Source organism: Ursus maritimus, unplaced genomic scaffold (assembly GCF_017311325.1).
Source record: "Ursus maritimus isolate PB19 unplaced genomic scaffold, ASM1731132v1 scaffold_3, whole genome shotgun sequence".
In the NCBI taxonomy this organism is placed as follows: Eukaryota; Metazoa; Chordata; class Mammalia; order Carnivora; family Ursidae; genus Ursus; species Ursus maritimus.
In genome coordinates, this window is record NW_024425563.1 from 84,633,877 (window position 1) to 84,659,518 (window position 25,642).

General features: G+C 39.7%; 1 protein-coding gene across 1 annotated transcript in view; it reads left to right on the forward strand.

The window, feature by feature from the left end:
* Nucleotides 1-25,642, forward strand: part of LHFPL3 (LHFPL tetraspan subfamily member 3) — a 372,770-nt gene that overhangs the window by 122,105 nt on the left and 225,023 nt on the right. The gene's annotated exons all lie outside the window — the stretch shown is intronic.

Below are 25,642 nucleotides of genomic sequence, written 5' to 3' on the forward strand. Positions count from 1 at the left end.
AGAAATCCAGAAAGTAGGGAAGGGCAGAGAAAAAAGAAGAAACTTTGCTATGGAACTTAGCATCAAAAGTGCCGTCCTTAGCATTAAAAGATTCCTCTCTCCTGACTTCTGAATTTTAAACAGTGCCTTTTGAAAAGTAGTGCTGGGAAATGAAGTTACCCTTCTAAATAGGGACAAAAAGACACAGAATGGTGGTCTGTGCTCTGTGTCTGCCTCATGACTTGACCTTTGAAGGTCGTTTTTCCCATTCTGCAGTGAGCTCTTATCACTCTCTCTCTTGGAAAAGCCTTCACTGAAGAGATAAGGCAGTGTGGAAATGAATGGATAAGCCTCCTATAAGCCCTTTACAACTCTTCCCTCCACCCTTGCATCCAGGGGGTTCCACAGAGGTGGGAAGCTCAGAGGTGGACCAGCGCCCTGAGCAAGGAGACCATAGCTCCTCCTAAAAATCCAGTGGGGCTAGGACCAGACAGAACAGAAACTGGACTTGGAATTACAGACCTAGATTTTGCTTTTCTGGATGTCATATGAATGTAATGGCTAATTCGTTTTTTCATGGAGAGTGTCAGAGTGTTTAACAGAAATGCGGGGACACCCCTCGCACAGATTACTACTTTTTAAATGTCTTCCTGGTGATGAGATGGCAAGGCTGGAAAGTGAACTTGGCTGCCATGTTCAAAGTTAAGACAACTGAAGGAATTGGAATCAGCAAGGCAAGCCAATCAATTACAAATTGATTAAGCATATCTAATCTGCAAACTAGTGGGGTATTAGGGAAGGAAGGAGCCTTGATGCTAGTGGTGCAGACTTTTTTTCCTGTTTTTTAGTGCAATAGCTTTTTCTGATTTTAAAAGTAATATATACGAAAACAATACAGAAAAATTATGAAAAAAGTAAAAATTGGTAACCATCTAGTACACATAGATAATAGTTGTCAGCATTTTGGTGAAAACATCTTTCTATGCCTAAATATATATGATAAAATTGGTTTTATAGTATTTTTTATTTTATTTTTTTAAAGAGTTTATGTATTTTAGAGAGAGAGAAGGAGAGCATGAACAGGGGGAGAGGGAGAAACAGACTCCCCACTGAGCAGGGAGCCTGACATGGGGCTTGATACCAGATCCCAAGACCCTGGGATCATGACCCGAGCCGAAGGCAGACGTTTAACAGACTGAGCCACCCAGGAGCCCCATCAAGTATGTATTTTTAAAAGGATTTTATTTATTTATTTTGAGAGCGCGCATGTGCACGCGCACACACGCACAAGGAGGGGAGGGGCAAAGGGATAGGGAGAGAGAGAATCTCAAGCCAGCTCGATGCTGAGCATGGAGCCTTCTGTGGGATTCAGCCTCACGACCCTGAGATCATGACCTGAACCAAAATCAAGAGTTGGACACTTAATGGACTGAGCAACCCAGGTGCCCCTAGTGTATGTATTTTATGTTTAAAATATTTTATTGTTTTGCTAAAAATGACACATGTTCATTGTTTAGCATTTTCAAATAATATATTCAAGTATAAAAAAGAAAGAAAAAATTTCCCCAAAATTATCTCCCAGTAATAGCTACTGCTAACATTTTGGTGTTGCTTTATTTATGGGCATTGAAGGTGTTTACACAGTGGTATGGTAACATTCTTGTACCTGGAACTTTTCTTCACTTGTTCAAATTACTTCCTTTAAGGGTCAATTCCTAGAAGTGTAGTTTCTAGGTCAGTGCCTATTTTAAAGACGTTTTATATAGCAAATGGTCTGGTATTTTAAAGTTTCAATTTACATTTCTTTGTTTACTGGATAGACCTAGCCTTTTCATGTATTAACTATCCATTTGCATGTTTTTCTTTTATTTATATTTTATTGATATTTTGCTTATCCTTTTATTTGTATCTTTTTTTGTGAATTGTATATTTTGTACCTTTTACCTTGTGATTTATAAAAGTTCTTTAAAAAAGTAGATATTAACCCTGTGTATGTATTTCAAATACTTGTCCAGTTTGTAATCTATCTTAAAAACTTAATAATGCCTTTACAGTTGGCTGGTTTTTGATCTGCGACTTGCTAGTGAACCAGAAAAAAATGCACTGGATTGGTTAAACAGGCAAGGAAGACTTTATTCAATACTATTGTAATAGGGCAGATACTGAATTCACTGATACAGAAGGTGGTGTGGAAAAGTACTGGAAGATTTGTAGGCCAGGGGAGTGTAGTCAATGCAATTTAGGCTATCTGTGTTTGCTAATCAGTAATTATTGAAGTTAGGCTCCTCTCCTCCCACAGAGAATGGGAGACAGGGGTGCTACTTTGAAATGATTACATTTCAAAGGGATGGCTCCCAGGTCCTTGAGAAAGATGTAACTGGATCATAGAAGACTTACATCTCAAAGGGGCAGAGAAAGAATTTTACAAGTTTTCTAAAGTAAATGTTCTAAGAAGAGGGAGGTTTAAGGGAGTTTAATCAGGAAGAAATGTTTAGTCAAGCTAAGGGGAATGTTAAGACTGTCTTGCTCACTGGGGAATGGTAATATCTTTCTCAGGAATAGGGAAAGTAGTCAAAGAGAGAGATGGGGGAGCAATGAATAGGTCTGACTTTTCCATATACTAGTTGAGGTACTTCTCAGGCAGAAGCTAGGATTGGAATTCATGTCCTGTATTTATAAAAGTAATAGGAACATGGTGGGGACATCAGTGGGACCATAGGTAACCCCTTGTTTGTCTCCCTGAAACCCTTCTTCAAGGTCAAGTTGTGGTAAATTAAGCAGGCAATCAGATTAAATATTTTAAGATTGGTCTTCACCTGTGAGAAGTAGAAATTATTACTGGTCACTCAGAACTGAGATTCTGCTATTTCTTATTTGAGTTACTGCATCCTTACCTCTACAAATTATGACTGTAAAGGGTATCTAGAGGTAGTATCCATAACATTAAGGAAGAGCAAGAGCCTTTAGACATGCAGTCCTTGGTTCTAATCACAGTTCTATTACTTATTAGTACCCTGTAGACAAGTAATTTCACCTCCGTGAGGCTCAGCGTCCTTTCCTGTAAGAAGGGGTTAATAACTCTATTCAGGATCATTGGGATAGTTCCTTGAGATCATGTATGAGAAATGCCTGGTCCATGTCTCTTCCATAGAATGAACTCAATTAATTTTTGTTTCCTTTCCTACCCTATGGCCTCCCCAACCCATAAATGCCACTCCTGTTTTGATTAAAAGACATGAAGAGCATAATTACCTCTCTGATTCTTTAATTCCTGGACTGCCCATCTATAAAGTAACAAATTACTTGGAAATCCTACCCTTTGAGTTCATGGTCCAGTCTATTGTGTATGAATGCCGAATGGAACAGAAACGAGAATGTTACCTGCTTCCTCCATCGTGTCTTATTAGCTGGGACCAATTAGCCGATGTCCTCATCTTGCTCCTGTCATTTTCCCTCAGAGCCTCCTCAGTGTTCTTCCTTTATAGTTTCGTTTAATCTTGATGCACGAACTAGGTGTGGATCGCAACTTTTCACTTCATCACCAATATCAACATTGACTTATAAGCAGTCCAATTTGCCAAAAATGGATCTTGTGATTTAAAAATGCACATTAATTAGCATTTTGCATTTAATGAGTTATTGGTGATGAGGCAAATTAATCGAGTCACAAAAATCTTATCCCAGGTCTATAATGTGCAAATTAGTTGATTCACAATTGAAAAATTTCTGGTCTTAAAATTTGGAAAATGCATAGCAGGCACTTCAGAAAACAGATTCTAAAACTTGAACCATAAACAAAGAGAGAGTTAGACTTTGAATTTTATATACTTAATAGTTACTTCTCTTAAACGGCTTACGACAGAGACAAAGTATATTCCTTTTAAGACTGTACAAATATTTTGTAAGAAAAATATTCAGAAAGTCAGAGCAATCTCTAGGTTCATAAATCATTGCATGTAATTATCCAGTGGTAATTATTTTATATTTTAAGTTAATTTAGTTGATTATGAAGTTTTTTTGGTTTTGTTTCTTTCTGTCATCTCACACAGCATGGCACACCTAAGTGCCAGCAATACTCTTGTCATCTGTACCTATTATCTGATCAGGGAGTCCATTTTCAGGGAGTTGACTATTACAGTTGTGCACATATAGATGAAAAATGTCTTTCGCCGTTTTATGCACTCCATGAATAAAAAAAGGTATATATGCATATATGCATATACCTATGCATATATATACCTATACCTATTTCATATATAAAATTGTATTTTATGCAGTCTGATGCTTTATGTATTTGAAGTTCAAAAATAATGTTGCAGTAATTAACTCCAGATGGAGTTATTAAGAAGCTCTCGGGGGACGCCTGGGTGGCTCAGCTGGTTAAGCATCCGACTCTTGATCTCCATTCAGGTCTTGGTCTCAGGGTCATGAGTTCAAGCTCCATGTTGGGCTCTGTGCTGGGCATGAAGCCTACCTAAAAAAATCTGTAAACAAACAAACCAAAACAAAAAGCTCTCAGAAGAGCTTTGATTTCCCTAAATGATTGAAGGGTAGAAGGGGGAAATGCACAGAGAGAGGACTAATGTTGCACACCTTTTTTTAAAAACTGATATTTAAGAAATTGAGACAATGAAGAGATACATCATGTACGTGTATTCAGATTGTAATTTCAAAAAAACAAAACGTCCCAATATACAAAAATTAAGTTAGAAGATGTTGCCAATGACATGGTAGGAAATGTCCAATGGCTTCACATTGTAGCTTTAAATATTTTAGGATTGTTATCGGCTTTCATCCCCGGCTCATTTCTGAGTGTCTCTCTTCTAAATTTTCAAACCCTGTGTGCTACTACTGCCTCTTTGCTCTCAGCTGTCCTGTGCTCCCTTGATCCCAGAGCTCTCAGACTGTATTTCTCACACTGCTAATGAAAGGCAATGGCAGGAGGAGGGGAGGCAGGGAGATGGAAGGGGTCCTGGTTTGGGAGCATTTCCAGCAGTGCAACAGAGGTCACAGCATTGTGGGCCCTGGCGATGGGGGTGGGGGGGCGGGGGTCCGGGCAGCAGAGCTCTCCCCAGCAGGTGCACACAGCCTGGCTGTGCCAGACAACCCTGGCCTCCGAGTGTTTCTGTTCCTTCACCCAGGACCACAGTGGTTTCCTAGTTACTAATCTTTGAGTCACTTGACCTTGTTGGCTTCTTAAATGCTTCCAACACCTGTGTAACCAACCAATTCCTCTACTAAATTTCTTCTTTTTGAAATACCTAGAGTGGTTCCTGTTTTCCATTCAGTTCCTAATGCACGGTGTTCAATCCTACATTTAAGTATCACTTGTTACTTGTTAATGTGTCCAAATCCTAGTACTATAATGCACCCTGAGTTTTACTTAAGTAACAGATTTAAGTGGAAATGAAATTGTAGCCTGGGGCATTAGACTTCCTCGTGAGCGTTCTTCAAAGAAGCCAATATATATAACAAGATGGGGTGGACAGAAATATTGGTTTGAGGAGATCAAAATTCATGGTGCAAATAGCCACCATTGACCACCTAAAGAATACTTTATTTAATGCTTTACTGTGGAGGATGTGGAAGGCAGGAAGTTATAGGGACCCGAGTACTTTACAGCTGGCTTTACTCATCTTGTTTCTAGCTGCAAACCTGCCCCAAGCTATTGCCTCGAAAACTAGCAAAGGGAGAAGATCTCATTCATGACTGGCACTGGAGAGAAAATAAGTAGCTAGGTGACTATATACTTGTTTTTTTGTTCCAGGATTAATAATGAGATCTAACATTGGAGCAAGGTATCCTACTTTCTGTATCTGATTTTCCAGGAGAGTGTTAACCTAATTTTTTAAAAAAGGAATCTATCTTTATTGCTTAAACAGATTTAAAAAAAAAAAAAAAAAAAAAAAAAGCATCAGTAACACCTTTACTCAGCAACAATTTACTTATCTGAGCATTTACATCTTTTAACTATTGCTATTAAAAGCGTGCAAAAACCAAACAAAACCCTGATATTTTTGAAAGGTGGAGGTATGTTTCTAATTTCAGTCTTCTAAAAATGTGGTAATTGAGACCTCCTAGAAGTTAGGGATACATTTGAATGGAAAGGATGACTGCAAAAGCTCTTCACATACATTTTTTTTAAGACAATAGGTAACATCTTTGCCCTTACCCAGCAGAGCAGAAAATATCAACATTGGAAGCAAGAGAAATAAGTAGAGTGTGTTACCATGCTTCAGACAACTGTGTGTATATCTGAGTCCATTCAGGCTGTCATAACAACATACCAGACACTGCATGGCTTATAAACAACAGAAATCACTTCCCACAGTTGTAGCGGCGGGAAAGGCCAGATCAAGGCGCTGGCAGATTTTGAGTTTGGAGAGGGCTAGCTTCCTGATTCATAGACAGCATCTTCTCATCCTCACATGGCAGAAGGGTGGAGGGAGCTCCATGGCGTCTTTTTTATGATAGCCTTCATCTCATTCATGAGGGTTTAGCCCTCACAATCTAATCACCTCCCAAAGGCCCTCACCTCCTAATACCATTACATTGCGGGTTAGTATCTCAGCATATGAATTGAGGGGGGGGCATAATTATTCTATAGCATTATACTAATGCTACCACTAAAAATATCTAGGTAATCTGGGAATAATCTGCTCTTCCACTGCTAAAAAGTGACCTTTTTTCTTTCTTTTTTCTTCTTCTCCCCACCCCCCCCAAATCCTATAGCATCGAATTAAATCCTCATGCTGTTTTCAGCCCTTTTGGTCAGAGCCCTGCCAATATTTCTATCAGTTCTACCCAGCTGAGGGAAACTGGCTTTTATGTCACTGTTTTTTGTTGGGCCAAGACTTTATGGATAAGTGGAACTGGGTGATGACCTAGCTATAATCCCTGCATATGGATTAAAAGGGATTTTATCTGGAGTTAAAATCTTCAGATGAGAGTCAGTGATACCATGTTCCAGGACTCCACATGTCCCAATGACATAGCATTTGCCCATAATCAGTATCAAGTTTTGGTTCCTGTTTTCATTGTTTCATTTCTCAAGAGCTGCATTTCTGATGCTTTCCCTTAATTCTATCTCCCTTCCTCTAAAGTGCTCACCACTGCTAGGAATAAACTCATCCTAACGATTTTCCAGTGCTCAGCACCTTTATTAACATCAGTTTCCTCTCAAGCTTCATTTTGAGGTCCTTCCTTCCCAACATTCTCTCTAGAACCAAATGGTTTTCATTTTTGTATTTGCATCTATGAAGTCCAAAAGTGTCTGAAGTTAGTCACAGTCAGGGCAGGGGTGGTGACTTTAGTTTATTATTATTCTTGGGTGGTATCATACCATTCACTTAGAAGTGGGAGGGGAGGTGTTCCTTGCCCTCCCTATCTCACATGGCTGGTGTGTGGCAGTAAGACGAGAGTCATAGGATGCAGTGGCGGTGGTGGGGGTGGGGTTACAGAAAGGTCCTAGGACTGGGGGAGGGGCAGAAAACTTTAGCTTAACTCACATCTCTGCAACTCAGTCACATGGGGTCTTCCTGAGTGTCAGTTTCTTATACTGTAAAACAGGAGTAATAATTATTCCTACCTGTCCCGTTTCACAAAAGTGTGTCGGGAGCGAATGAGATACGATATGTAAATACAGCTTGTACACTGTGAAGTGCAATATGGTGTAGGTTATACAGGCGTATCTCTGTTTAAGAAGAAAGTGGCAAATTGACTATGGGGGATTAATTTGTTTCATTATCCCTGCATTAGATTGTGTTGCATGACAAACAGGCTATCTTCTGTGATTTGGCAAACTCTGTATAGATGCATAGCCAATTTAATAACATTTCCTGGGTTGGTTTCTCCTCACCCAATCACGAAATTAGATACATTTGGATAGGACCATATTTGAGAACAGAAAGATTGAAAACATGGATTTGCTTTGAGCAAATTATCAATTTGGACATTAAGTCATTTGGTGGTTTTCTTTATTCCTCCCCTTCATTCTGCTCTGCCTTCTCCTCCTCCTCTTTCTCTCTTTCTCTCCCCCTCCTCCCCTTCCCCCCAAGTCCCTTCTCCATATTGTTTCCCATGTCTTTCACCTGTAGGCTGACTCATGGATTTCCTTCCTGTTCAGTGTTTTTCCTTCCCATAACATTAGCAGTAGCAGGCAGGTCTTTCTGCAGTTCTCACCCAGGAGAGAAGGATCTATCGGTTTTCAGTGCATTCAAGGTATTTTAAACAGAAGGATTTGATAGAGAATTAGATGTTCACACAATTATTGAAAGGGCTGGAGGAGCAGAAATCATCTGGACTATTGGTTTCAAGGTTTAACTACCTTAACTGCAACCCAGAGGTCGGGGAGCTGCTAGTGCCCTCCCTTCCTCTGTTTCGCTTTAATTGGCTTGTACCCTGGAAGTTGGTGACTGGACCCCGGAATATGAAATGCGGCTATTGAGGTTGTCACTCCCTATCTTGCCAGCCAGAACTCACACAAGCGGTGAGTTCTCATGGGCAGAGTGTATTTGCACCCACAACCCTGGCTGCTCCAGAATCTAGACTTGCAGTTGTTAAATTCCCATCCTCTACAAGAATGGGGTGAGAATGAAAAGTATTGCTGGTGGCTTCAGCTTGAGAAACTGCCTGGCTTCCATTGGCAGGTCTTTCTAAAGTTTTCGGAAGCAAAAGGGTGAAAATAAGAGCTTTGAGTTACAGATGAACGATAAAATGCATGCATCATTTGCGCCCTTGCGAGTAAGAGCAGAGACGTGAAGATCTGCCATCAGGCTGAGAGTCCTGTGGGCATGTTTCAGCATGGAACGGTTTCCATGGAGAATGACTAATTCCCTAAAGTAGGAAGGACTTGTGAAAACATTTCCTACCTTTAACCATTGAGGGGCTTCCCAGGGAAGAGAACTTTGATTCACTTGGCTCTTGTGTGATTCATTCCATGGGGACTCCAATTTAACAGGCTCGCATCAAACCTTGCCCTGTGGACATATGGACAGTTTGATCCAGCCTCTGGTCACTGGAGTAAATAAAGTGAGTGCCAACAGCTTCTGAGCTGATGGATTTATTTCCGAAATGGCTGCTGTGGATCATTGCAAGTACTGTCTAGAAACAGAGAAGCACTGACATGCAGCGGGGCTAAAAGCAGACCCTGCGTTTCCTGGCTCATCGGCAGTGTGTTTCATGGCAACAGGAAAAGGGCAGGATCTGTCTGAACCCCGGCACGTTTGTGGCAGGACCCATGCGATCAGTATATGCGATGATGTGGATGGTACTCATTTTGTGAATACATCTGGTTAGCCTTAATTGGGAGTGATGTCAAACTGGATTTTATTTGTGTCTTTCGTGTGTGTGTGTGTGTGCGTGTGTGCGTGTGTGTGTGTGTGAAAATTTCCTCCTCAAATAAATACCTGTTATCTATCCTTAATATTATTTACCCGGTTTACCTAAACTCTTCTCCGTCTGCCCCCCCGCCCCAAATTAAATAAAATGACACACTCTGAGAATGCCCAAATCCTAGGTAAGGGTGCCACGTGGGGTTTAGGTGTTTGAATAGAGCATGCGTTGCCGTGTGTTTCCTTCTGAAAGGAAAGAACAGTACTCAGAGGTTGAAGAATGAACCAGCTGTGGTACTCAGAGAAGAAAATGGATATTGTTGGGAATTTTCCCCCTCTGTTCTTTGTTCCTGGCCCCATATTTTCAAAAGCAAGAAAAGGAAAAATGATCAATTTGTATGGCTTTAGCCAGAATTGTCTTCTATTGACAATCCCATTGCACTTCTCTGTCGTGGGATAATTCTGAATTTGAGGAAATTAACTATTTCACCAACAGGGGTTAATCCATATTCGTCCTCATAGTTTTAAATAACTACTCATTCTTTGTGAACCTCTGCTTCTCACATGGTCCCGCTCAGGGAATGTAGTGTGTAAGACAGGATTTTAAGGCATTTGTAATGTCTCAGCTGAAACTAACCTTGCTTAGATAGAACAGCTCATCCTTGTGAGCACCTGCCCAGGAACAAGACCAAGGGATTACATCAATCTAGCACTTTTTGTGAGCTGTATGTGCCACCACAGATAGCTTTACAAATATGAGCCCTCTGAACTCTCACAACAGCCCTGCTGCTCCCTGTGGAACAGATGAGAAAGCTGAGGGGCAAAGGGGATAAGGAACTGACCAAGGTCACACAGCTAGTGAGTCCCTGAGCGAACTCTGCACCCAGGTCCGCTGGTCCTAGAGTCCATGTTCTGAACCAGCCCACATCAGCAGCACAACCACACGTACAAATGCTTGTAATTTCTTTTCATGGATGCTTTCTCCTCACAGCAACCTCTCTGGCTTTTCCACCTCTTCCCTCTTACTCCAACTCTCATTTCCATCATCTAGTTTCTGGTGGGACCTTTTCTGTGCAACCTACACGTCACATCCAAGCTTCTGCCCTCCCAGTTCCCAGCCCCGCTCACAGTGTGGTTCTTTCTACCCTTTGCCTTGTCAATGCTTTCTTAGTTTCCAGTGAGCCCAAGAGATCTCAGCTTTTCCACAAAGACATCCCTGACCAAGAAGAAGACAATTTCTCTTTATAAATGTGGAATTCTCATGATTTTCTCATTCATCATATTCCTGATACATTGATTATGCTGTATACAATAAGACAATTAAATATTTCTTTCCATAGGGTGTGCTCATTTACTTTTGGTATATTTTCTGTGTGTTTGTGTTAACACTCATGCAGACTCTGGAAGTCAGGACCAGTACTTGTAATTCAGCTCAAAGCATCCCATAGAGTGTTCTTAATAAATATCTTTGGTGGCAGTGGAAATAGTTATTGACAATGACAATATTTATCTGCTGGATGGGAATGTGATGTTTTGCTGTCTCTGTCACAACGAAGTGACGTGGCTTCATTGTCTTCTGTTTCTGCCCCACCTCTGTCCTTGTGACCATGTGCTTATAGTGCCTACATTGTGTCAGCCACAGTTCTGATACACATTACTTCATCTAAGCCTCATCACCAGTACAAGGTGGATGTCATTGCTCTTAGGTTACACAGGAGGAAACGGATGTTTAGGTAACTTGCCCTGTTCTTATATGACAATGCCAGAGGGCAAAACTAGGACAATGTCTTCAAAATCTGTGGTCTTGACAATCACTGTATATAGCTTATGGGAGCCTTGATGAACCTCAGGTAAAAGGTTCTCTACTATGTGACTTTGGGGAAATTACATAACCACTCTGTGCCCCGTTTTTCCTGGATACGCTTTGTTTTAATTAATAGAATCAGAAAGCTGCGTAATGCAGTTTCACATTCAGTACTTTCCATTCGGATTCATACTTTGAAATTGAATTGCATTAACAATGTGTATAGATACTATGAAAAAGTCTTACACTGAAATTGGATCATTAATGCTTTGATCAAATACTTAGTGTAAAATTTTCATTAGTCAAAATTAGCGAATGTATGCTATTTTAGTCACTATGATTGAGCAAAATAATATAGAACAGCATCTTGCCGCTGATGAACGTTACATGCTTTTAAGAAGGAAAGGTAGGAAGTGGAGAGAAGCTGCATTTTTTTTTAAAAAAGATTTTATTTATTTATTTATTTATTTGAGACACAGAAAGAGAGAGAGCACCAAGGGTGGAGAGGATGAGAGGGAGAGGGAGAAGCAGACTCCCTGCTGAGCAAGGAGCCCGACATGGGGCTCAATCCCAGGACCCTGGGATCATGACCTGAGACGAGGCAGATGCTTAACCAACTGAGCCACGCAGGCGTCCCAGGAAGCCACATTTTTAAGAAGCTAGCCTCACTTTCCATCAAATGGGTGGTATGAAATACTGTCCTCAAAAGTTACTTTCTTCTACCTTTAATAACCTTTAAATATTCCATGTGCTTTGTAGAATATTAGAAAATATAGGCAAGCAAAAATAAAGTAAATCATTGCATTCTGCTACTCAGAGATCATCGCTGTAGCATTCCGTGGATCTTTCCATATACCTTGTACGCATATATGTATCTGAGTATTTGTCAATATTTATTTTTAATTAATCAAAATGTTAATACTCCTATACCTACTATCATGTAATCTGTTTTTTTCCATTCAATGATTTCCATGTCAAGTCCATATTCATATTTCCCCAAATGACCCAGGATTTTTCTGTGCATTTGGTTTTTTCAAACCAGTACCATTAATTTGGTTATTATCCCTTAAGTCCCTTTTAATTTAACATAGTCCCTTTTTTATGACCCTGGCTTGTTAAAAAATGCAGTTTCATTGTAAAATGTCACAATCCAATCCTTGATTGAGGATATCAAGCCTGATCAAAATAAAATTTGATGTAGCATTATAGGAACCTCCTTCATTAGACCCTCCTCAAGACTGGTAGCAAATATTAATGATACTAATGAAAGATATTCTTAATTTCAAGTAGCTATAAATTTTAATGAAATTATGATTTTACTCTGTGGAACTAGAGCAGTGAAATAGAAAACTATTTTCAAACAAAGGGTTCAGAATTATACTCACATGTTTATATGTGTGAAACATATAATATATAATTATGAAATATAAATCCTACCAACATATTGTCCGTATTGAGAACAACTACCAGAACTCTGTAGGGAATACAAGCTTCTTTCAGACTTAAGTTTTACCACCTGTTAAAATGTTTTCCTGTGCATTTTGTGATTGGCCTTTGTAAAGTTTTCTCTTAATGACAATAAAGGTTTTCTTTGTATGGATTCTTCCTAGTTGGACTTCTCAGTGGGAAGCCTGTATACTCTACATTTTCTTTTTACTTGTATCTCCTACATAGTGAATAACAAATGGCAGGTAGGTCAACTAGCATTATCAAAGCTTTAATATAATTATGCTTGGTTCCTATAATCTTCCTATCTCATCAGTTGCTTTCACTATTTGCCAAGAAAATGGGTATTTATTGAATGTGAACTTTGTGCCTTTCTACCCATGCATTATGGTGGAGAACTGGAGCTCTGGAGTCAGGACATCCTGTTTTTAAATCCCTTCTCTACAGTGTAACTTGGGCAAATTATAGAACCACTTTGTATTTTGTTTTTCTTGATTGTAAAATTTCTAGATTGTAAAATTTCTTGATTGTAAAATTTGGCTATATTCAGTCTCTATTTCATAGGGTGGTTGTGATGGGGATTGGGTGAGACACCTATGTCAACCCTGTAGAATAATGCCTAGCACATGGTAAGCCCTAAGTAAATCTTAGAGCAAATTTGTCTTAAAAACTGAGTTTGACAAACAGGGTCTGAAGGTACTGCACAGAAACATGTTCCTTGATGCTCACCCTTCACTAAAAGAAAAAAGCAAAGTAAAACGTTTATTTGGGGAAAAGTATTTATAAAGCTGCAGGACACACCTATCCTTCTTATCCCACTTACACACACACACACACACACACACACACACACACACACACACACACACACAGTATGTTTTTCTCCCATAAGCTCACCATTCTGCCATTCTGCCCTCAAACCTACCACTATCAGGGAGGAGGAAAACCTCCCAAGCCAGGAGGCACATGTGATCTACTTAGCAGAGAGGTAAGGAAGAATAAATCCAAAGACCTCTTGCTTCTTCCCAAATTCACCACAGTACAAGGAAATCATTCCAGCCCAGTTTAGCTTGTCCCTGGCCTTCTGGAAAGCATAGAAAGAAGTCATCCCTGAACGATTAGAATTTGATCTGCTTCTCAAGACCTTTTTTGAAGGTCTCTTTTGAGATTCAGTTCAATTCAGTTGGACAAATATTTGAATATTTATTATAAAAAGACACCTTGCTAGGTCCAAGGTGAATAAAAAGATTAAGAAATTATCCTTGACCTCAAAGATCCTGGGGCTTTAGAAAGGGATGTAGAGAGCAGACATATATGCTGAAAAGACAAAATGAAGGAGTTATGTATAGGTTTTATTTTCTGGAGCAGAGAGAAAAGGTGGGTTCTTCTTAGTGGAAAGCATGGAGGAAGCACATTCCAAGATAAAATCATAAAAGAGATAAAGGCACAGGGGTTTAAAAATAGTATACAGTGTGGTGGGAAGTAGTGTATGTCTGCAGCAAGGGGTATTGAGAAAAAAATCTAGAAATGTAAACCAGGACCAAATCACAAAGGGCACAGAATCCTTGCAAAGAGACTTCGTGTTTTAGGCCATGAGAGCCACTGTAGGTTGTTAAGATGAGAAGAGTCATGATACGGATCAACTTAAGCATACAGGCGTGCCTCAGAGGTATTGCGGGTTCAGTTCAAGACCACTTCAATAAAGCAAATACCACAATATAGCAAGTGAAATGAATTTTTTGCTTTCCCAGTGCCTATAAAAGTTATACTTACCCTGTACTGTGTTCTATTGAGTGTGCGATAGCGTTATGTCTAAAAACGCATATATACCTTAATTAAAAAATAATACTTAAAAGTGCTACCTACCATCTAAGCTTTCAGCAAGTCAGTCTTTTGCTGGTGGAGGATCTTGCCTCGATGTTGATGGCTGCTGACTGATCAGGGTTGTTGAAGGTTGAGGTAGTTGTGACAAAGTAAAACAACAATGACGTTTGCCATATCAATTGACTTCCTTTCACAAATGATTTCTCTGTAGCACGTAATGCTGTTTGATAGCATTTTACATATTCTATATATTTTGGATATCATATATTTTAATACATATATATTATATATTTTGAATATTAACCCATTATTGGCTATATTCTTTTCAAATATTTCCTTCCACTCAGTACATTGCCAATTTTTTCGATGGCTTCCTTTGCTGTGCGAAAGCTCTTTCATCTGATGTAGTCCCAATTACTGATTTTTGCTTTGGTTGCCCTTGCCTGAGGAGACAGATCCAAAAAAAATATTGTTGAGACCAGTGTCCAAGAGTTTGCTGCCTATGTTTTCTTCCAGGAGTCTTATGGTTTCTGGTTTTACATTTAGGTCCTAATCCATCTTGAGTTTATTTTTGTGTATGGTATAAAAAAGTAGTCCAATTTCATTCTTTTGCATATAGCTATCTTCCCAATACTATTTATTGAAGAGATTCTCTTTGCGCCATTGTATATTCTTGTCTCCTTTGTCATAGATTAATTGAGCAAATATACATGGGTCTATTTCTGGTTTCTCTTTTCTGTTGATCTGTGTGTCTGTTTTTATGCCAGTACCATACTGTTTTGATGACTATAGTTTTGATATAGTTTGAAATCTGAAGTTGTAATACCTCCAGTTTTGTTCTTCTTTCTCAAGACTGCTTTGACTATTCAGGGTCTTTTGTGATTCTATACAAATTTTAAGGTTGTTTTAGTTCTGTGCAAAATGCTGTTGGTATTTTGACATGCATTGCATTCATTACGTAGATTGCTTTGGATGGTATGGACATTTTCATGATATTAATTCTTCTAATCCATGAGCATGGTATATCTTTCCATTTATTTGTGTCATCCTCAATTTCTTTTATAAGTGTCTTAGAAGTTTCAGAGTATAGGTCTTTCACCTCCTCGGTTAAATTTATTCTTAGGTATTTTATTTTTTTTGATGCAATTTAATTGTAAACGAGACTGTTTTCTCAAATTCTCTGCTAGTTTGTTATGTTTGTATAGAAACAACAGATTTCTTTTTTTTTAAGCTGTAGTTTTTAAAAAGATTTTATTTATTTATTTGATAGAGAGAGCATAAACACGAGAAAGGGCAGAGGCAGATGGAGAAGGATAAGCAGACTCCCTGCTAAGTGGAGAGCCTGACATGGGGCTCAATCCCAGTACCCTGAGATCATGACCTGAGCTGAAGTCAGAGGCTTAACTGACTGAGTCACCCAGGCACCCCCAGATTTCCATATATAAAATTTGTATCCTGTAAATTTCCTGAATTTATTTACTAGTTCTAATAGTTTTTTTGGTGGAATCTTTAGGGTTTTTCTATATATGGTATTATGTTATCTACAAATAGTGAGTTTTACTTTTCTCTTATCAATTTGGATGTCTTTTATTTCTTTGTCTTGTCTGATTGCTATGGCTAGGACTTCCAGTATTGTGTTGAATAAAAGTGGTGAGCGTGAACATCCTTTTCTTGTTCCAGAACTTAGGGGAAAAGTTTTCAGCTTTTCACTATTGAGTATGATACTGAGTTTGTTATATATGGCCTCTATCATGTTGAGGTATGTTCCCTCTATACTCGCTTTGCTGGGAGTTTTTATCATGAATGGATGATGAATTTTGTCAAATGCTTTTGAACTATACACTTTAAAATGTTTAAGATGATACATTTTATGTTATGTGTTTTTAACTCAATTAAATATATTTTAGTTAAAAAAAAAAACCTTACAAAAAGGGCTCTGTGGTCCAATATGCTTTTGAAACATGCGTGCTTCTGATTTCATTTTAGTGACTTAACAGTTCACAAAGACTCTGAGAAGTCCTGCAATAAAGGACTTCTTTAGAGCTAAATTTCTAAACATAATAGTGCACGCTAGTTTTTCTCAAACAATGTTTGGAAATGCTTGTCTAGACTATATGACTAGAAAATGGTGACTGATTTGTTTTCTATTTCTTGAATGGAATAACATGAAATTCATAAAACAATGTTTTTTTGCTATCAGTTTTTAGCTTCTTATTTTTGAGAAAAACTTCTAACAGATACTGTCACTCACATTTGTCTCTTTAAGAAGTAATTTTCTTCTTGCCTCAGTGTAGCATGTCTTGACACTGTGCTTACTGACCTTAGAGAAACTGGAGTGGTACAATTTGTTTATTATTAAAGACACTTATTAGAGGGTCTTCCAAGCATTTTTCGTTGACAGATGTCTAGCTACTTCCATCTAAAATGTGTACCTGGGTAGCTTAGTCGGTTAAGTGTCTGCCTTGCACTCAGGTCATGGTCTCAGGGTTCTGGGACCAAGCCCCAGGTCAGGCTCCCTGCTCAGCGAAGAGTCTGCTTCTCTCTCTTCCCTCTGCTCCTGTTCCCTCTCTCTCTCATAAATAAATAAAATCTTAATTTAAAAAAATGGGCATGCCCAAAGGAGCCTCTTTCTCAATGATTATCATAGAAAAATTAAACAAATGAAAAATCCCACCAAAGATTTTCCAACTTGGAGATACCACACAAGAGATATAAAATAGCAAATTAATGTGACAGAACTGTCCTGATGAAGGATTGGGAAACTAGATTTCAGATGATGTTGACTGTTGATACTGCCCCTGATTTTTGTCACCCACTAAGTATTAAAAGACCCAAATGTTGGAGGAAATGGGAGTATGACTTCTAAAAGCCTGATATGAGTCCTTAGCCTCCCTCTTCTTTTTATTGCTACATGAAAAAAAAAAAAGAAAGGAAATGTTTTGGAAGAACTCTTTTCACTCAAATCTCATTATTAGATAAGTTAGAAACAAATATACTCCATAGGAGCACACATCTGGGCAATTGCTACTTTAGTCAGGGAAGGGACCATGTGATGAATTACTGTTGATCTGTGTTAAACAGTTCATTGTGATACTGGTCTCTACAGAATATAATTTCTTATAGGTGATTTTATTCATTTATTCATTCATCCAGTAAACATTTATCAAGTATTTTCTCTGTGCCGGGCACTGTGCTCAGCCATAGGCATAAAGTGGTAAACAAATCCAGTGTGGTCTCTGTTCTCATGCAGCCTACCATTAGGAGGAGAAGATAAATATTAATCAAATAATCACATGAAAGAGTGAATGGTTGTGAACACAATGATGTGGCTTAAAGAAAGGAATGCTGTCCTGTAAGGGAATTAACAAAGGAACATAATAGGTCGAGGAGGGCTTCACTGAGGAAATGACACTTAACTGGGATCTGAAGGATGACCAGGAATTAGCCAGATGTTGAGTGAGAGGGAAAAAACTTTAGGGACAAGCGAACAGCTTATGAAAAGGAGTAGGGACTGGTCCATGTTGAACCCTGTCCCCTGGGAATAATTACTGAAATCTCCTAAGCTTTCTTTGTATTTTGCATTGAGGAGAGATTGGAAAAATAAGCATAAAAATGTTAAATGTGAGTGCTTTGTATATATATTGTTACATTTCTATTTTTATTCCACCCCTTTTTTGTTAACAGTGAAGATATAATACTTTCAAACTTATGAAGTCATAAAAATCCCCATGAATCAAAAATGACTTTATTAGATTGAAAGTTTTATAGGAACTCTTTTATGAGGCTCCATTATTTTAATAAAACTCGTGACTGGTTGAGAAATTATTTCAACTTCCACAGAACTACCTAGCGTGGGAAGACATTGGGTGTGCGGGATTCTGGGGCTTCAGTCACCAGAGGTTCCTGGAAGTCACAGCTCCTGAATGAGTGAAGAGCCAAGATCATGGACTTTGGGGGTTCTTGGAGCAGTTTTGGTGTTTGCTTTTTTGGTCCTTTGTCCTCTTTTCTCCACTGTTCCACTCACTTGGACACAGAAAGTCTTAACGAGGCATGGAGTCCCTCATTAGAGGGAAAATGGCAGCAGGGTGGAGGTGAAGGCACCTCTGCTTATTTTGATCCATCACTGGCCAGTGGTTTACCTTTTTCCTTTTTCTTGTATCATGCATGTCCCTGGCATAAGGCTCCCATGCAACAGGGGTATATGGGATCCTCCGTGTGCTTCTTACAAGTGGGTTCTCTCCATGAGTTCTGTCCTTTCATCTTAAATCTCTCCTTTAGAAACACTTGGACAAATACTTAAAGGCCACCAATGAAAGAGCCTTACCAAGTTCCAGGCATTCCTTGGTGTGTTGCTACCCAGTCAGTTCTTAACTGTTAGTCTTATCTCTAATGCGCGAATAAAGTGCCTCCAGGTGTAGCAAGATATGTCTTGTGGAGATAGCACTGACTGAAGGCAGGTGGTAATAGGACAACACTGTCCCAGAACCACATTCTGGGGCAATAATCTGATTAAAATAGTCTTCTGTGGGGTGACTGGGTGGCAGAGTCCACTGAACATCCAACTCTTGGTTTCGGCTCAGGTCGTGATCTCAGGGTTGTGAGATTGAGCCCCATGTCTGGCTCCAGGCTCAGTGCAGAGTCTGCTTAGAGTTTCTCTCTCCCTCTGCCCCCCCGCCCCCGACTCACATGAGCGTACTCTCTCTCTCTCTCTCAAACAAATCTAAAAACATAAAAAAATAAAACAAAATAATCTTTTGAGAGCTGTGCAGAACAACTGGTGAAGCCACATGTTGATACTGTAATGGGAAATTTCCCTGCAATGCTGAAGAGAACCAGTCCCAAGCAAACCAGCCTTGTCTAGAGTCGGCAGTGTGCTGGGGTTGGTGAAGCAGGGGTTGCCCATTGGCTCTGGCTCACACAATGAAAGGCCTTCATGCTGGAAGAAATCTCCAAGAGCCCACAGGATCCTTATCTGAAAGCAGAGAAAAAAGTGGGCTCCATTTATCTAAATCTAGACATCATGTGTCCTCCACAGTAAGCACTAACATATTAGCACTAACAGTTTTCATTAAGGAATCATTATTTTCCTCAAGCACTTAACTGTCTAATGGCCACTCTGAGGGATCCCCAAGGGGTTCTTAGGTTTGCTAGTTCTACAGCACCCCAAAACTACCAAGAAATGTTGAGGGGACAGACATACGGGGCACTTCTTCCACTGGTACCAACATTAAACAGCCCCAAGAAGGAAATGTGTTCAGTTCCCAGACTCTCTGTGTCAGTCAAACCTGCACAATTTTCCAGCTCTCTCTGCCGTTGCATCTGTTTTTTACCCCAAATTTCACAGTTGTGGCTATTATACACCACACATATAATAATACTTTCTGTTCGTGTAGCAGTTTATTATTTTCTAGAACGTTCTTGTTGATCATCTCATCTGTTCCTCAGAGTTGATCTGTAAAGTTAGGTTTCATTGTCTTCATATGCAGAACAGAAAATGGAAACTTTAGGACGAAGTTCTCTTGACTGGCATTTACTCATCACAGTGTTATAGCAAACAACACCTTGAAGCATTCCATCATGGATACAAGTATGGAGAGAAGAAAGTACTGTATAGTAGGTAAATCAAGGCCTTTGAAGAAAATAGACCCCAATGTGAATCATGGTGCCATGAGAACTTGATTAATCGTTTAACCTTCCTGAGCCTTTCTCCTTCACTATAAAATAGGAAGTATGATTTTACCTCACAAAACTGTTGTGAAGATTAGATGAGATTACATATGCAAGTCATCTAGCTCAGTACCTGGTGCACGGCGGGTGCTCAACGATTGTCACCCCCCTGATTACCAAAAGGCATAAAGTGGAACAGTACTCAGGTTAACACCTAATTGTGAGTAGACTAATGGTGAGACAGCCCTGCCTACCTGCAGATGAAAAGCCACAGAGAAAATGCCCTTCCATGAAATGGATAATATATTTGGAATAGAAAAGAAAATAAATGACTTTACTTGGACAATTGGAGTGGACTATCCTCGGAGTATTTCAAGGATGTGTGATTTTAAGGCTTGGACTTAGTTATTTATGCCCAGTTGGCAAGTTGAGAGTTGCCTCTTTGTACCACTTTACATTGTAAGCTGTTTTGAAACACTTCATTAGAAAGTTAAGTGTCTGAAAAATATAACAAATTATGGAACATATCTTACTATTGTTGTATACATAGAGCATCCCAGAGCTGAAATTATGGCCAGAACAAGGTGTTTGGTATGCAAACAAGCCAACAGTAATGAAATCTTAAATAACCTGTGGGCAAAATCAGGAATTTATATAGGCTGGTATTTGTGCTGGCATTTAAACTAGAGTCGCTGAGGGTGGGGTGTTGGGAATTCTGATTTATTTAGAAGACTGTGGGACTTATCTACTCAGGAAATAAAGCACCAGACCTGGCCTTTGAAGAAACGACTTGCTGGGGAGCACTGGGATGAAGGAAGGAAACCAGCTTCGAGTCTCATTTCTGCCACTGATCAGTCATGTCACTTGTCTTACTGGGCAACGTGATTCTCATCTATTAAATGCTGGTTTATTCTCACAGAGACATTCTACATGTGCATGAATAAGGCCTTGAATAAGGACATATGAGGCTCTCCACGATCAGGCTCTACTTGTCACCCCTGCCTCATCTCTCACTTTCCCTCACCGTTGGCTCCAGCCACACAAAATTCCTTGCAGGGCTCCAATACACCTGGATCTATAAAAATGGCAGTTCGGAATCCAGAGACCCAATTCAGTTAATTTTTTGGAGACCCTGGAACAGAAAAGAGACTCCTTGTTCTCTGAGGGAGAAGTTCTGAGATTTGGTCACTTGTGCTTCCTATTATAAAGCATAGATTCCATTAGTCCAGAGCAGTGGGGACAGGACCTGAGAAGTCTTATGGCTACAAAAGGAGATGGAAAAAGATATGTGGTTGGAGACTGGAAATCAGAAAAGAGAATGAGGTCATGGGAGCTAGTGAGGGATGTACTGTGTTCAATGGCAATACTTTGAAAGAGACGATTTTTATGCATAATGGAAAGCTGAAATTTTTAAATGTCTCCTAAATACAAGAAAAATGGCACTCCACTTCAGGCTTCTTCTTCTTCTTCTTTTTTTTTTACAATAAGAATATATATAACTCTTTTAGGAAGGCGATAGGCTCGAGCACTAAGTGGTTGAGCCTGCCATCTAGGCTATACCACTGTGTGTTAGCTGCTATTAATGCTCTGCACACATTTGCCCCAGCACACCAACCGACCCCTCCCACTCCATGAACATTGGCTGCTGTGGGCTCACACATATAACTTTCGCTGGAGAATTGCCTGTATTGGAGGGTCATTGTCCTGCCTGAATGGTTACACACTTCCCACCCTCCAGAGGGGGCCTGCAACTGATGAGTTGTACCAGGGGTACAAAAGCCCAGCTCCTTTTCCTCAAGGTGAAAGAACTCTGTTGTGCATCTATTTTCACTCTAGAGCCCTCCAGGGGATGATGCTGAGGTGAGATTTCAGTAGAATCGTATCTTTGCTTTATTCTTCCCCTGGCATCTCCCTCTTCTCTCACTTCCTTGCAAGTTTGTCTCTTGAGAACACTGCCTCATAAATCACTTGCAAAATTACTTGGCTCAGGCTCTGCTTCCCGAGACCCAGTCTCAGCCATATGGGTGGCCAGGAGGTCCTCTTGTGGATCCAGACCTTCCTGACTCAGGGGTTCCTGAGGGTTGCTGCCAGTCATGTATTTGCCCAGATGGAGCCTCTTTCAAGCCACTTACCCTGAATAGATGTCCCATCAGTGGGATAGTTAGCAAAACTCTTCTTGAAGTTGGGTCTGTCCTTTTAGAGTCTCATGTCTTTACACCTGTGACTCTCTTCCTGCTTTGCTGTGTGTAGTAGGCGGTGTGAGTCAGTCATCTGCCACATCTGGAACTAAAAGAAGATTTTGCCTTTCTGAGGTTTGCTTTTCTTGTTGTTCCTTCTCCCTGCCACCTCCTCGTACCCTAAAACAGCAGTTGCTTGCATCCCATCATCACTGAACAGATCTAGAACCCAAAAGGCAGCTGGCAAGTTGCCCAGTGTACCTATGCCACCTTTTCCCATTCCAGGTGTTCTGCATCTTGGCTGGCAGCTCACGAGCTGGCTGTCGGTCCAGTCTGAGGAGAAGATCTGGGAAAATGCACTCAGCAAAATTTTTTATAACACCAAATCTCCACCTGGGTTTTAGTTTGTTGGACAGTGTTTACTGTCCACCCATACGGAAATGAACATGGATTATAGGAAGTATGTTGGATGTCCTTTGCGCCCTGATGATACGGACATATATGGAACCGCATAGAAGCTCTCAACCTTGGTTTTGCAGAGAGTTTGAAGTGATTGCAGAATTGAGGTAGACTCCAAAATAGATGGAAGTCATTAAATTCAGTACAAACGTGCTCACTGTGATCACAACAGAAATTTGGGACCACTTTACCAACTGATCAAAGGGTAGGATCAAAGGCTAGTCATTTGTTCTCACTCTTACTCCTCATCTGCTTTTGCAAAATTGATTCCATTCTCTTAGATAGTAGGATAGAAAACAACCTCCAGCTAGTAGTGATGCTTAATTAAGTCTTGATAAACTGGTTTTGGGTGCTGAGATTGAACAAGAAAGGTATAAATCACTATGACTACCACTGTAATTCGTCATTTTATAAATTTCATGTTCAGTTGTAGTTTCCTTTCTTTCCTTAACCAAGGGGCAAGGTTTTAAAATTGATGATCCACAGACTTTTCAAACTACACAGTAATTTTTACTGTTTGTCTCGAGACAAAATGGTATGTCATGTAAAAGAGATATGAACATAAATAAGTGGGTGAGATACTGTTGGCACATTTTAAAATATTTGTTCTCCCAAGTAACTTAGTAAGAATTCTTAAACTTGTATTTTAGACATGTAGTCATTTTACATAAGATGTTGATTTAAGTAAATGAGCAGAGTTGGCTTATGTAGCAACTGATATGTCTTTAAGGTATCCTTGAGATTTTCAATTCTTTCAATCAGAATAGGCCTGAAGATTGCAATTTTTAATACCTTTCCCTTCCTTTTCAATGATTTGGGGCTCCTTAAGCTATTATGTCCTTTCTCGGATAAGATAACTCACCTGGCTGTGCTGTGGCTATGTTCCACTTCTTCACCCATCACATTTGAATGGTACCTCTGGCTTGAAAGATTGAGGGAAGTAAGACTGAGTAGACAGGCATATCTCAATGTACAGAGGGCCTCAAAGTACACTCCCCACCTTACTCACCCCACACTCACTTAAGAGTCACCTTCCATCCCCTTCCCTCCTTCACTTTTTCTCTCAGAGTATGGACATTACTGGACCAAAGTGCTGGGGATAGAGATCATGGGAAGGGGGAAAGGAGGAACGGTAAAAACTTTAAGGCCCAAAAGAAGAGACTTCTGTTGGGCTCATTGGCTTCTTGACTTTTCTTTTCTTTTTTTTTTTTTTTTTTTGACTTAACCTTCTTCAAGTCTGTCTTCTCTCCGGAGGCAGGTGAGGTGAAGGATTTAAGGTACCTCACACATAGTAGGAAGTGTTTGCCACAGATGAAAATGAGGTGATAAGCTAAGGAATGAAGGCCTGATGAGGTCTTTCCTTTTAAACATATTATTCATAGTTTTTAATAGGTAATTTATTCATGTGATTTGAACATCATGAGGTATATAAAAATACACAGTGAAAACTCTTTCTCCCTTTTTTTAATTCTCATTGTCTCAGTTCCTACGCATGATGTTGACTTTTGCCCTAAGAAAAATATATTTTATCATGCAAAGGCAGTATTTTTTAATTCTCATTTTATGATGTATTCTTAAAAAAAAATTTCTAATGGTGATGATCATGTTTTTGTTGTCTTGGAACTACCGGTGGTGAATTACATTAATATGATTCCAAATATTGGACCATCCTTTGGTCATTATTCCTTAATGTACTATTGATTCCATTTGCTAGCATTTTATTTAGGAGTTTCACATTGATATCCATGAGTGATATTGACCTGTAGTTTGGGAATTCTTTTGTGGACTCTTCATCATCTTTTGGTAATAATATTATGATTACCGCATAAAAAGAATTTGTGCATGTTTCTTTTAATTGTTTTTTCCCCCCTCTGGAACAGTTTAAATAACAGTATAATTGTATTCCTTTTAAAGATTTGGTAAAATACTCCTGTGGAAGCAACTCTTTTTAGGAGCTGGCGGCGGGGACAAGGAGGACCCCTTGATAGCTTCCTCTATTTCATCTATGGAAATTAGACACTTTAGATTTTCTATCACTTTTTTTTAAATTGAAGGCAGGAAGGGGTAAGGGTAATGTTGCATGCAGCTGGGATTCACAAACCTGAGGCTCTCTTCTTTTTGGCTGCCATCAAGACAGGCTGCTTCCTCCAAATATGGCTTGTCTTTGTGATTCATCATGTAATTCATTCTCCTTTGCTTCTCTGAACCAACCAGGTCACCTCACTCCCACTTCCACCCCCACTGTTGCAGGCAAGGTCCCCTTGGAATGGACCTCTTGACTTCAGAGAGTGTATTTTTGTCATTACTTTGCGAGACCTTCCACAGCTGTGTTCTTGCCATAGTAATCTCTGTTTGGCTTCTCTCCAGTATTCCCCATGAAGCTCCTGAGTGAACTTGATTGCTTCTGGCAACCCTTAACAAATATTTTGAGTCTCTTCTAGTTTTGCCAGAAATTGAGTGTGCTTTTGGATGATTTTCAAGAGGAGAGAGGGAGAATGCTGAATTATGCAGCTATGTTCATACCAAAATTCTTTGTTGATCTTTAACGAGCACTGCTATTCCCCTGGCTCATTTTTCTTTCCTTGGAGAGTGGTAAGGTCTTTGATATAAAAGGGCCAGGAAAGCAGTCGTACTGCTTTTCATCTGGTCCACTTGAGTTTGGGATCCTGAGACATTTCCTTTTACCGTAGGGTTATGATTTCACAATCTCTCACACTTCCAGAGCCAGACTAAGAATTTGGAAGGTCCAGGACCTGAATTACACCTACCTTTTCAGCCCCTCGGAGGTGGGGGGTGTCAGATGGTCAAAGGATGAGAGGAAGTCCAGCTGACTATAAATGGACCTCCTACTGATCAGGCAACATAGGGCATCTAGACATATGGCAACAGACTGAAGGCATAGTTCGGGTAGGAATGTGGTGTCCTGAACCTTGGCTGCAATGACACAGCGTGTT